Raw genomic sequence first — 10373 nt, forward strand, 5'->3', positions numbered from 1 at the left:
TGACATTCCTATGTCATCCATCATGGTTTTGTGTATTACGTATGTATTTACATGAAATTTCATCCATGATATTTTGAAATTTCTATATTTGTTACTACTCATACTCATACGTATATAACCTCCTTGTTATATCACGTACCTATGTGTCTTATGCCTTTGTGCATTGGTTTGCGAACCAGAAAATGTCATTATTGACTCATAAAGATTCTCGATAACTCAAAGACATCATAATGTCATCACTATTCATATTCATTACTTTTAAATTTTTGTTTTCTCGTTATTTTTGATCATTGGAATTTCTTGACGGGTGGCGTCTACGAAACTCTAGAATGGAATGGTTTGAATTACCGATTTAAAGGATCCTATAGCTCAAGCCTCTAGACCTGAATAGGCCATTACGAATTGAAAGTCTTCAATCGAAAGATTATCAGATTACATACTTATCATTTTTATCTCGACACGTCATACTGCAATTATTGCATAGATGGAGTATTAAAAATCATATCTTATCATATCTATACCAATAGACTTTGTCTAGCACTTTTCCTAAATTTCCTCCGTAAATTACAGAATCTCTTTGCTATATATACGTATTCGAGGAGATGGAGATATCATTCAGTATTCAACACCTATCTCATATCGAAAACCCTTTATTCGATCATATAATATGGATTTCTCACTTAATTCCTCGAACTCCTCGAGCTCCACAGGCAGCGTAACCGGAACGAACAAACCAATCAGCCATCATCTTTTCTGGATGAATTGGGGATGGGTTTGTAGTCGACTTGTGACGACCGAGAAATTTTCGACCAAATTTAAACTTGATCTTTATATATTTCCGACACGATAAGCAAAGTGTAATGTAGAGTCTCGAAAATTTTGGAACTATGTTCATATAATCAATTACCCTTTTACTGTGCTCGGTGATTCACGAACAATTAGTTACAAATATATATATATATATATATATATATATATATATATATATATATATATATATATATATATATATATATATATATAGATAAGTGTGTATATATATAAATATAATGGTATATATAATAATTTAAATTAATAAAATACACCTTAATCAATTAAGAATTAGAAAATGCAAAATAATATTTAGAATTATTAAGTTGTTATCAAAAAGAATATATATATATATATATATATATATATATATATATATATATATATATATATATATATATATATATATCTCTGTGTGTGTGTGTGTGTGTGTGTATGTGTGTGTGTGTGTGTGTGTGTGTAAAATCCATGTTTATGTATTAAACATTTAGTGTAAATATATATTACAATATGTAATAATAATATTTAATATAATAAGTTTAATTATAATTAAATTATAGTTGTTATAGTAATAATATTTTTACTTTCAATATTAACTTCTATACTAGTACTTTAATATGAATATATATATATATATATATATATATTTATATATATATATATATATATATATATATATATATATATATTGTAATATCAATTACTAATATTATTATAATTAGTATTATTAGTATTAATTGATTAGTAATGTTATTGTTATTATTATTATTTTCTATTATTATAATTATCAGTATTTTTTTATAAGTAATAATTTTATTTTTATTAATATATTTATTTACATTTGCTAATTATTAAAATTAATTTTAATTAGGAATGATATCATACAGCATCAAATTTCTGTTTGATGTCACGATCGAGCTGTTCTAACCTTTTTGTTTCTGTCTCTAAAAAGATTCAATCCAGTACATAAAAATTCGATTTTCATCAGATAGGGATAAATTCAGTTGAGAGTCTTTTTCCACTTTTATTTTTTTTTTATTTTTTTCTTCTCTGTATGAATTCCCTGTCAACATATAACCCATTTCGTTACTTATGATGCTACAAAAGAAACCCTTCAATTTATTTTCACTCTCAAACACCATCACAACAACTGGTATTTAATTAAGGGTGTCCAAATAAACTGCTTTTTTATCAAACAAGTCGACAACCTCTGTTTGTATATCATTTTACCAAAAGCTCAAAATCTATTTTATATCCAAAATGTGTAAATGCAGAATTGTTAGGATTGGTCCACTCTAACTATCTGCAAAAATTTCATAGACCAATTCCTCATATCGAATATGAATTCTTGAGTCAAAGTTTATGAAGAAAAAGTCAACCGAATTTTAATTGATCAAATTCGTGTTATATGTTTTAATTTCAGTTAAATTGACACTTTTAAAAGTTTTTAGGATCGATTTGAAATATATTTCGTGTTTTAACTTTTGTCTAATACGATAGAATTAAAGGAATCAAATTTATTTTATTTTTTTCAGCGACGAGCAACAATGATTTTGGTTTATGTTTTCTTTAAAAAAAATTTAGTTTGGTAATTTAAATCCACACAAATTAAATCGAGTTTTGTTCTGTTACAAGTTATGAAAACCATTTCAAAGTTTTGTGAATTGATATGTGTTCTGGGTCGACTGAATTAGTGAAGAAGAAGGATAACAGGAAATTTGGTTAAATAAAATTAACTGGAAATAAAATCAAGAAAGTGAGCATCAGCTCAGTTGGTTAGAGGGATGTTGGGGGTAACGAGAGGTCGGAGGTTCGATCCTCTTCAAGGGCAGTTCTTTTTTTTAAGAAAGGATTATAAAGGGTATACACTTTTAATTAATTTTTCTAATTATTATTATTATTATTATTATTATAATTATAATTATTATTATTATTATTATTATTATTATTATTATTATTATTATTATTATTATTATTATTATTATTATTATTATTTTGTCATTGTTATTATTATTGATATTGTAATTGTTAATATTAATCAATATTATTAATATTATAAACATTGTTACAAGTATTACAATTATAATAATAATAATAATAATAATAATTATTATTATTATTATTATTATTATTATTTTATTATTATTATTATTATTATTATTATTATTATTAAGTATTAGTACTATCAATACAAATATAGGTATTACGATAAAAATTGTCATATATTATCATTATGATAATAATTAATATTATTAGTATTATTATGAATATAATAAAAGTATTGTTTCAATTAATATTAGTTTTAACATCATTTCTTTTAGTATAGTAACATATTTGAAATATCATTATTAACATTATTATTGTTATAAGTACTATCTTAATATTATGATTATTATTACAATTCTCATTATCAATACTATTATTATTACTAAAACTTATTATCATTACTAACAATTTATTTAAAGATATCATTTAAAGTATTATGATTATTAGTAATATCAATATCATTACTACTAAAAGTATTATGAAGATAAAATATATATATATATATATATATATATATATATATATATATATATATATATATATATATATATATATATATATATATATATATATATAAGTTTTAAAAATATTATTATAAGTATATATTAACTATATTAACAAATTATTATTATTATTTTTTTACTCATATGTAACAATTTAGGTATTTTAATATAACACTAAATAGATTAACATATATATATATATATATATATATATATATATATATATATATATATATATATATATATTAATGTAACTAATAAATGTGTGTATATATATATATATATATATATTCATTCGACCACAATTATGTATATTAATAAATATACAAATGATATAGGTTCGTGAATCCGAGGCCAACCCTGCATCGTTCAGTTGTTCAATGTCGTCATATGTATTTTTACTAAAAAATACAGTATTGTGAGTTTCATTTGTCTTTTTACCCTTTATATTTTTGGGCTGAGAATACATGCGCAATTTTTATAAATGTTTTACGAAATAGACACAAGTAATCGAAACTACATTATATGGTGGAATGATCGAAGCCGAATATTGTTGTGACCCGAACTTTTCCATGTTTATATATATATTAAATTAAATTGTTATTTACATGATTAAGTGTTTCCAACATGTTAAGCAATCAAACTTGTTAAGACTTGATTAATTGAAATAGGTTTCATATAGACAATTGACCACCCAAGTTGACCGGTGATTCATGAACGTTAAAACTTGTAAAAACTTTATGATGACATATATATGGTTATATATATAGTTAACATGATATTATGATAATTAAACATATCATTAAGTATATTAACAATGAACTTCATTTGTAAAAACAAGACTACTAACTTAATGATTTTGAAGCGAGACATATATGTAACGATTATCGTTGTAACGACATTTAATGTATATATATCATATTAAGAGATATTCGTACATCATAATATCATGATAATATAATAATTTAAAATCTCATTTGATATTATAAACATTGGGTTAACAACATTTAACAAGATCATTAACCTAAAGGTTTCAAAACAACACTTACATGTAACGACTAACGATGACTTAACGACTCAGTTAAAATGTATATACATGTAGTGTTTTAATATGTATTCATACACTTTTGAAAGACTTCAAGACACTTATCAAAATACTTCTACTTAACAAAAATGCTTACAATTACATCCTCGTTCAGTTTCATCAACAATTCTACTCGTATGCACCCGTATTCGTACTCGTACAATACACAGCTTTTAGATGTATGTACTATTAGTATATACACTCCAATGATCAGCTCTTAGCAGCCCATGTGAGTCACCTAACACATGTGGGAACCATCATTTGGCAACTAGCATGAAATATCTCATAAAATTACAAAAATATGAGTAATCATTCATGACTTATTTACATGAAACAAAATTACATATCCTTTATATCTAATCCATACACCAACAACCAAAAACACCTACAAACACTTTCATTCTTCAATTTTCTTCATCTAATTGATCTCTTTCAAGTTCTATCTTCAAGTTCTAAGTGTTCTTCATAAATTCTACAAGTTCTAGTTTCATAAAATCAAGAATACTTCCAAGTTTGCTAGCTTAATTCCAATCTTGTAGAGTGATCATCCAACCTCAAGAAATCTTTCTTATTTACAGTAAGATATCTTTATAATACAAGGTAATACTCATATTCAAACTTTGATTCAATTTCTATAACTATAACAATCTTATTTCGAGTGAAAATCTTACTTGAACTGTTTTCGTGTCATGATTCTGCTTCAAGAACTTTCAAGCCATCCAAGGATCCTTTGAAGCTAGATCCATTTTTCTCATTTACAGTAGCTTTATCCAGAAAACTTGAGGTAGTAATGATGTTCATAACATCATTCGATTCATACATATAAAGCTATCTTATTCGAAGGTTTAAACTTGTAATCACTAGAACATAGTTTAGTTAATTCTAAACTTGTTCGCAAACAAAAGTTAATCCTTCTAACTTGACTTTTAAAATCAACTAAACACATGTTCTATATCTATATGATATGCTAACTTAATGATTTAAAACCTGGAAACACGAAAAACACCATAAAACTGGACATACGCCGTCGTAGTAACACTGCGGGCTGTTTTGGGTTTGATAATTAAAAACTATGATAAACTTTGATTTAAAAGTTGTTCTTCTGGGAAAATGATTTTTCTTATGAACATGAAACTATATCCAAAAATCATGGTTAAACTCGAAGTGGAAGTATGTTTTTTCAAAATGGTCATCAAGACGTCGTTCTTTCGAATGAAATGACTACCTCTTACAAAAATGACTTGTAACTTATATTTCTGACTATAAACCTATACTTTTTCTGTTTAGATTCATAAAATAGAGTTCAATCTGAAACCATAGCAATTTATTCACACAAAACGGATTTAAAATGAAGAAGTTATGGGTAAAACAAGATTGGATATTTTTTATTTTTGTAGCTACGGGAAATATTAACAATTCTATACAAATCATATCCTAGCTAACTTATATTATATTATACATGTATTCTAATATATTATGTAATCTTGAGATACCATAGACACGTATGCAAATGTTTTGACATATCATATCGACCCATGTATATATATTATTTGGAATAACCATAGACACTCTATATGCAGTAATGTTGGAGTTAGCTATACAGGGTTGAGGTTGATTCCAAAAATATATATACTTTGAGTTGTGATCTAGCCTGAGACGTGTATACACTGGGTCATGGATTGATTCAAGATAATATATATTGATTTATTTCTGTAGATCTAACTGTGGACAACTAATTGTAGGTTACTAACGAGGACAGCTGACTTAATAAACTTAAAACATCAAAATGTATTAAAAGTGTTGTAAATATATTTTGAACATACTTTGATATATATGTACATATTTGTTATAGGTTCGTGAATCGATCAGTGGCCAAGTCTTACTCCCCGACGAAGTAAAAATCTGTGAAGGTGAGTTATAGTCCCACTTTTAAAATCTAATATTTTTGGGATGAGAATACATGTAGGTTTTATAAATGATTTACAAAATAGACACAAGTACGTGAAACTACATTCTATGGTTGAATTATCGAAATCGAATATGTCCCTTTTTATTAAGTCTGGTAATCTAAGAATTAGGGAACAGACACCCTAATTGACGCGAATCCTAAAGATAGATCTATTGGGCCTAACAAACCCCATCCAAAGTACCAGATGCTTTAGTACTTCGAAATTTATATCATATCTGAAGGGTGTCCCGGAATGATGGGGATATTCTTATATATGCATCTTGTTAATGTCGGTTACCAGGTGTTCACCATATGAATGATTTTTATCTCTATGTATGGGATGTATATTGAAATATGAAATCTTGTGGTCTATTGTTACGATTTGATATATATAGGTTAAACCTATAACTCACCAACATTTTTGTTGACGTTTAAAGCATGTTTATTCTCAGGTGAATATTAAGAGCTTCCGCTGTTGCATACTAAAATAAGGACAAGATTTGGAGTCCATGTTTGTATGATATTATGTAAAAAATGCATTCAAGAAACATATGTCGATGTAAAATATTTCTATTGTAAACCATTATGTAATGGTCGTGTGTAAACAGTATATTTTAGATTATCATTATTTGATTATCTACGTAATACTTTTGAAACCTTTATTGATAAAATAAAGGTTATGGTTGTTTTAAAAATGAATGCAGTCTTTGAAAAACGTCTCATATAGAGGTCAAAACCTCGCAACGAAATCAATTAATATGGAACGTTTATAATCAATATGAACGGGACATTTCAGTTGGTATCCGAGCGTTGGTCTTAGAGAACCAGAAAAGTTGCATTAGTGTGTCTTATCGAGTTTGTTAGGATGCATTAGTGAGTCTGGACTTCAACCGTGTTTTCTTTAAAAATGATTGCTTAACATTTTTTGGAAACTATATATTTTTAACATGTGAATATTATGTGATATATTAATCTCTTAACGTGTTTGATATTATGTGATAGATATCTACATCTAGAACAAGTCCCATTGACTTACCTAATAATAATGAAGAGTCAAATGTAAATTGGAATGATTCGTGGACTGATTCACAAGTTCCCGAAGAGGAACCGGAAGAAGAATCGAAACCGGAAGAAGAATCGGAACCAGTAGGGGAAATAATAAAACGGTGAAGTAGAAGAAAATCCTCAACCAATGGACCAAAGTTAATAATGGTCAATGGTGTTTCCACTAAGGAAGCAAAATAATGGGAAAATTACCAATTTTCCGATGAATCAGATCCCGATGAGGATTCCGATGATGTTATAGAAATTACCTTGACCCAATTTAATAAAGTGAAAGAAAATAATAAGGGAAAAGGTATAAAAATAGAGAAACTCGATTCCAACCCCGATGAACTTTATATGTATCGACCACATCCGTATTTCCTAAAATGTAACAATGACCCGGGAACCTCTAAACCACCAGGTTTTTCTAAATCAATGTGGAAAACGACGGCTCGTATTAGGGGAACATCATATATCCCTAGAAACTTGGCAAAACGAACCAAAATCGAAGAAGAAGAAACGAGCGAGTTGGAATAAGATAGTTGTATTCGTGTGGTGTAATATATGTAATATAGTGTGCTTATGCTTTATGATATATGTAAAAATTGCTTGTATTAATAAGTATTATTTTTATGAATCTAACTCTTGTCTATTTTACAGTATAAAAACACAAAATGGATAGACAACCCAATATTTTAAGAGACTTACCCGGAGACATGATTGATGAAATCTTGTCTAGAGTCGGTCAGAATTCCTCGGTACAACTATTTAAGGCGAGATTAGTTTGTAAGACATTCGAAGAACGTTCCAAGAATGCCTTGATTTATAAAAGGCTTTCGTTCGAAAGATGGGGGATATCACATTGGGAAATCCATAAGTTACGATGTGTTTACTTTGACGCGTATATTGCGGGGAACCCAAATGCTATTTTACGCAACGGGTTAAGAAATTATTTTGACTCAATATATCCGAATATAGGACTTCGTGATTTAGAAAAAGCGGTTAACATGCAACATAAAGAAGCATGTTATGCTTACGGGTTAGTAATGTTCGCTTCTCACCAAAGTGAGAACAAGAACATCGGGCTACAACTATTAAACAAAACGTTCCCACAAGTAACGGAGTCGGTAATTGGGGTAAGAAATGAGGTTTTTAGGTTATTACGAGACTGTTGGTCATTACGTAACCTTCATCCTTTTGACGACGTTACAACAAATTGTCTTACTATCGGTCACAACGGTTATGTTCCACAAAACCAAGGATGGGAAGTGGTATTAGTAAAACCAGAATGCATGACTTGTTTCTGGACGTATGAATTACGTGTCTTTATTGCCTTTGCTGAACGCCTTATTTATTAACTAGAATTATCTTCGTAACTACTTTGTATTAAAGTTTTATATGCTATATTTCATGCTATATGTAAAAAAAAAAAAAGCGGTATTGTAAGTTTGCAAGTTATTGTATAAAGGTTTGAATATGATATTTTTTTTTTGTGATTAGTTTTTCATATAGAATTGTAGTAGTTGAAATGGTATGTTAGCTACTAAGTATGAACTTAACGGGTAGGTACTACCCGAATTAAAGAGTATAAAACGCTAATATGAAGAAAGAGCTTTTATAAATAAGTTCATATTACGCTACGAAATACTATTACCTACTCTTGATATTCTATATGATTAACTCGTTTCATTTGACTATTTTGAAGGAAATGGCACCGACTACTCGACACACCTTGAATATGAGCGAAGAGGAATTTCGTGCCTTTCTTGCCTCAAACATAGCCGCAGTACAGGCTGCGCTACATACCAACAACAACTCCGAATCTAGCAATGCAGCTAACGGCGCAAGAAATTGTGTAGGATGCACCTACAAAGAATTCACTGCCTGCAAACCTTTGGAATTTGATGGAACCGAAGGACCGATAGGATTGAAACGGTGGACCGAGAAGGTCGAATCGGTGTTTGCCATAAGTAAGTGTACTGAAGAGGACAAAGTGAAGTACGCTACGCATACCTTCACAGGTTCTGCGTTAACATAGTGGAATACCTATCTAGAGCAAGTGGGACAAGATGATGCTTACGCACTACCGTGGTCAGCATTCAAGCACTTGATGAATGAGAAGTACCGTCCCAGAACCGAGGTCAATAAGCTCAAGACAGAACTTAGAGGGTTATGAACCCAAGGATTTGATATTACCACGTACGAAAGACGATTCACAGAATTCTGCCTTTTGTGTCCGGGAGCGTTCGAAGATGAGGAAGAGAAGATCGACGCGTTTGTGAAAGGATTACCGGAAAGAATCCAAGAAGATATAAGTTCACACAAGCCCGCCTCCATACAACAGGCATGTAGAATGGCTCAAAAACTAGTGAACCAGATTGAGGAAAGAATTAAAGAACAGGCGGCTGAAGAGGCCAATGTGAAGTAAGTCAAAAGAAAGTGGGAGGAAAACGGTGATAAGAATCACCAATACAACAACAACAACAACAATTACAACAATAATCGCAACAACTATCTCAACAATCGCAACATCAATCGCAACTACAACAAATAGTAAAACCACAACAACAACAACAACTACAACAATCATTCCAACAACAATAACAACCACAACAACAACAACAACAACAATCAGAAGCAGCTATGCTAAAGGTGTGAAAAGTATCACTCGGGGTTCTGCACTAAATTTTGCAACAAGTGTAAAATAAATGGTCATACCGCGGCGAAGAGTGAGGTCTACGGACCAGGGTTAATAGAACGAAAGGAACAAATGGTGTCGGAACGAGTAATGGCGGAGCGAGTAGTGTCGGAGCAAGTTATGCCAATATAGTTTGTTATAAATGTGGAAAACCGGGCCACATTATTAGAAATTGCCCGAACCAGGAGAATACGAATGGACAAGGCCGCGGAAGAGTTTTCAATATTAATGCGGCAGAGG

The sequence above is a fragment of the Rutidosis leptorrhynchoides genome, chromosome 6, assembly GCF_046630445.1.
Source record: "Rutidosis leptorrhynchoides isolate AG116_Rl617_1_P2 chromosome 6, CSIRO_AGI_Rlap_v1, whole genome shotgun sequence".
NCBI classification, from domain to species: domain Eukaryota; kingdom Viridiplantae; phylum Streptophyta; class Magnoliopsida; order Asterales; family Asteraceae; genus Rutidosis; species Rutidosis leptorrhynchoides.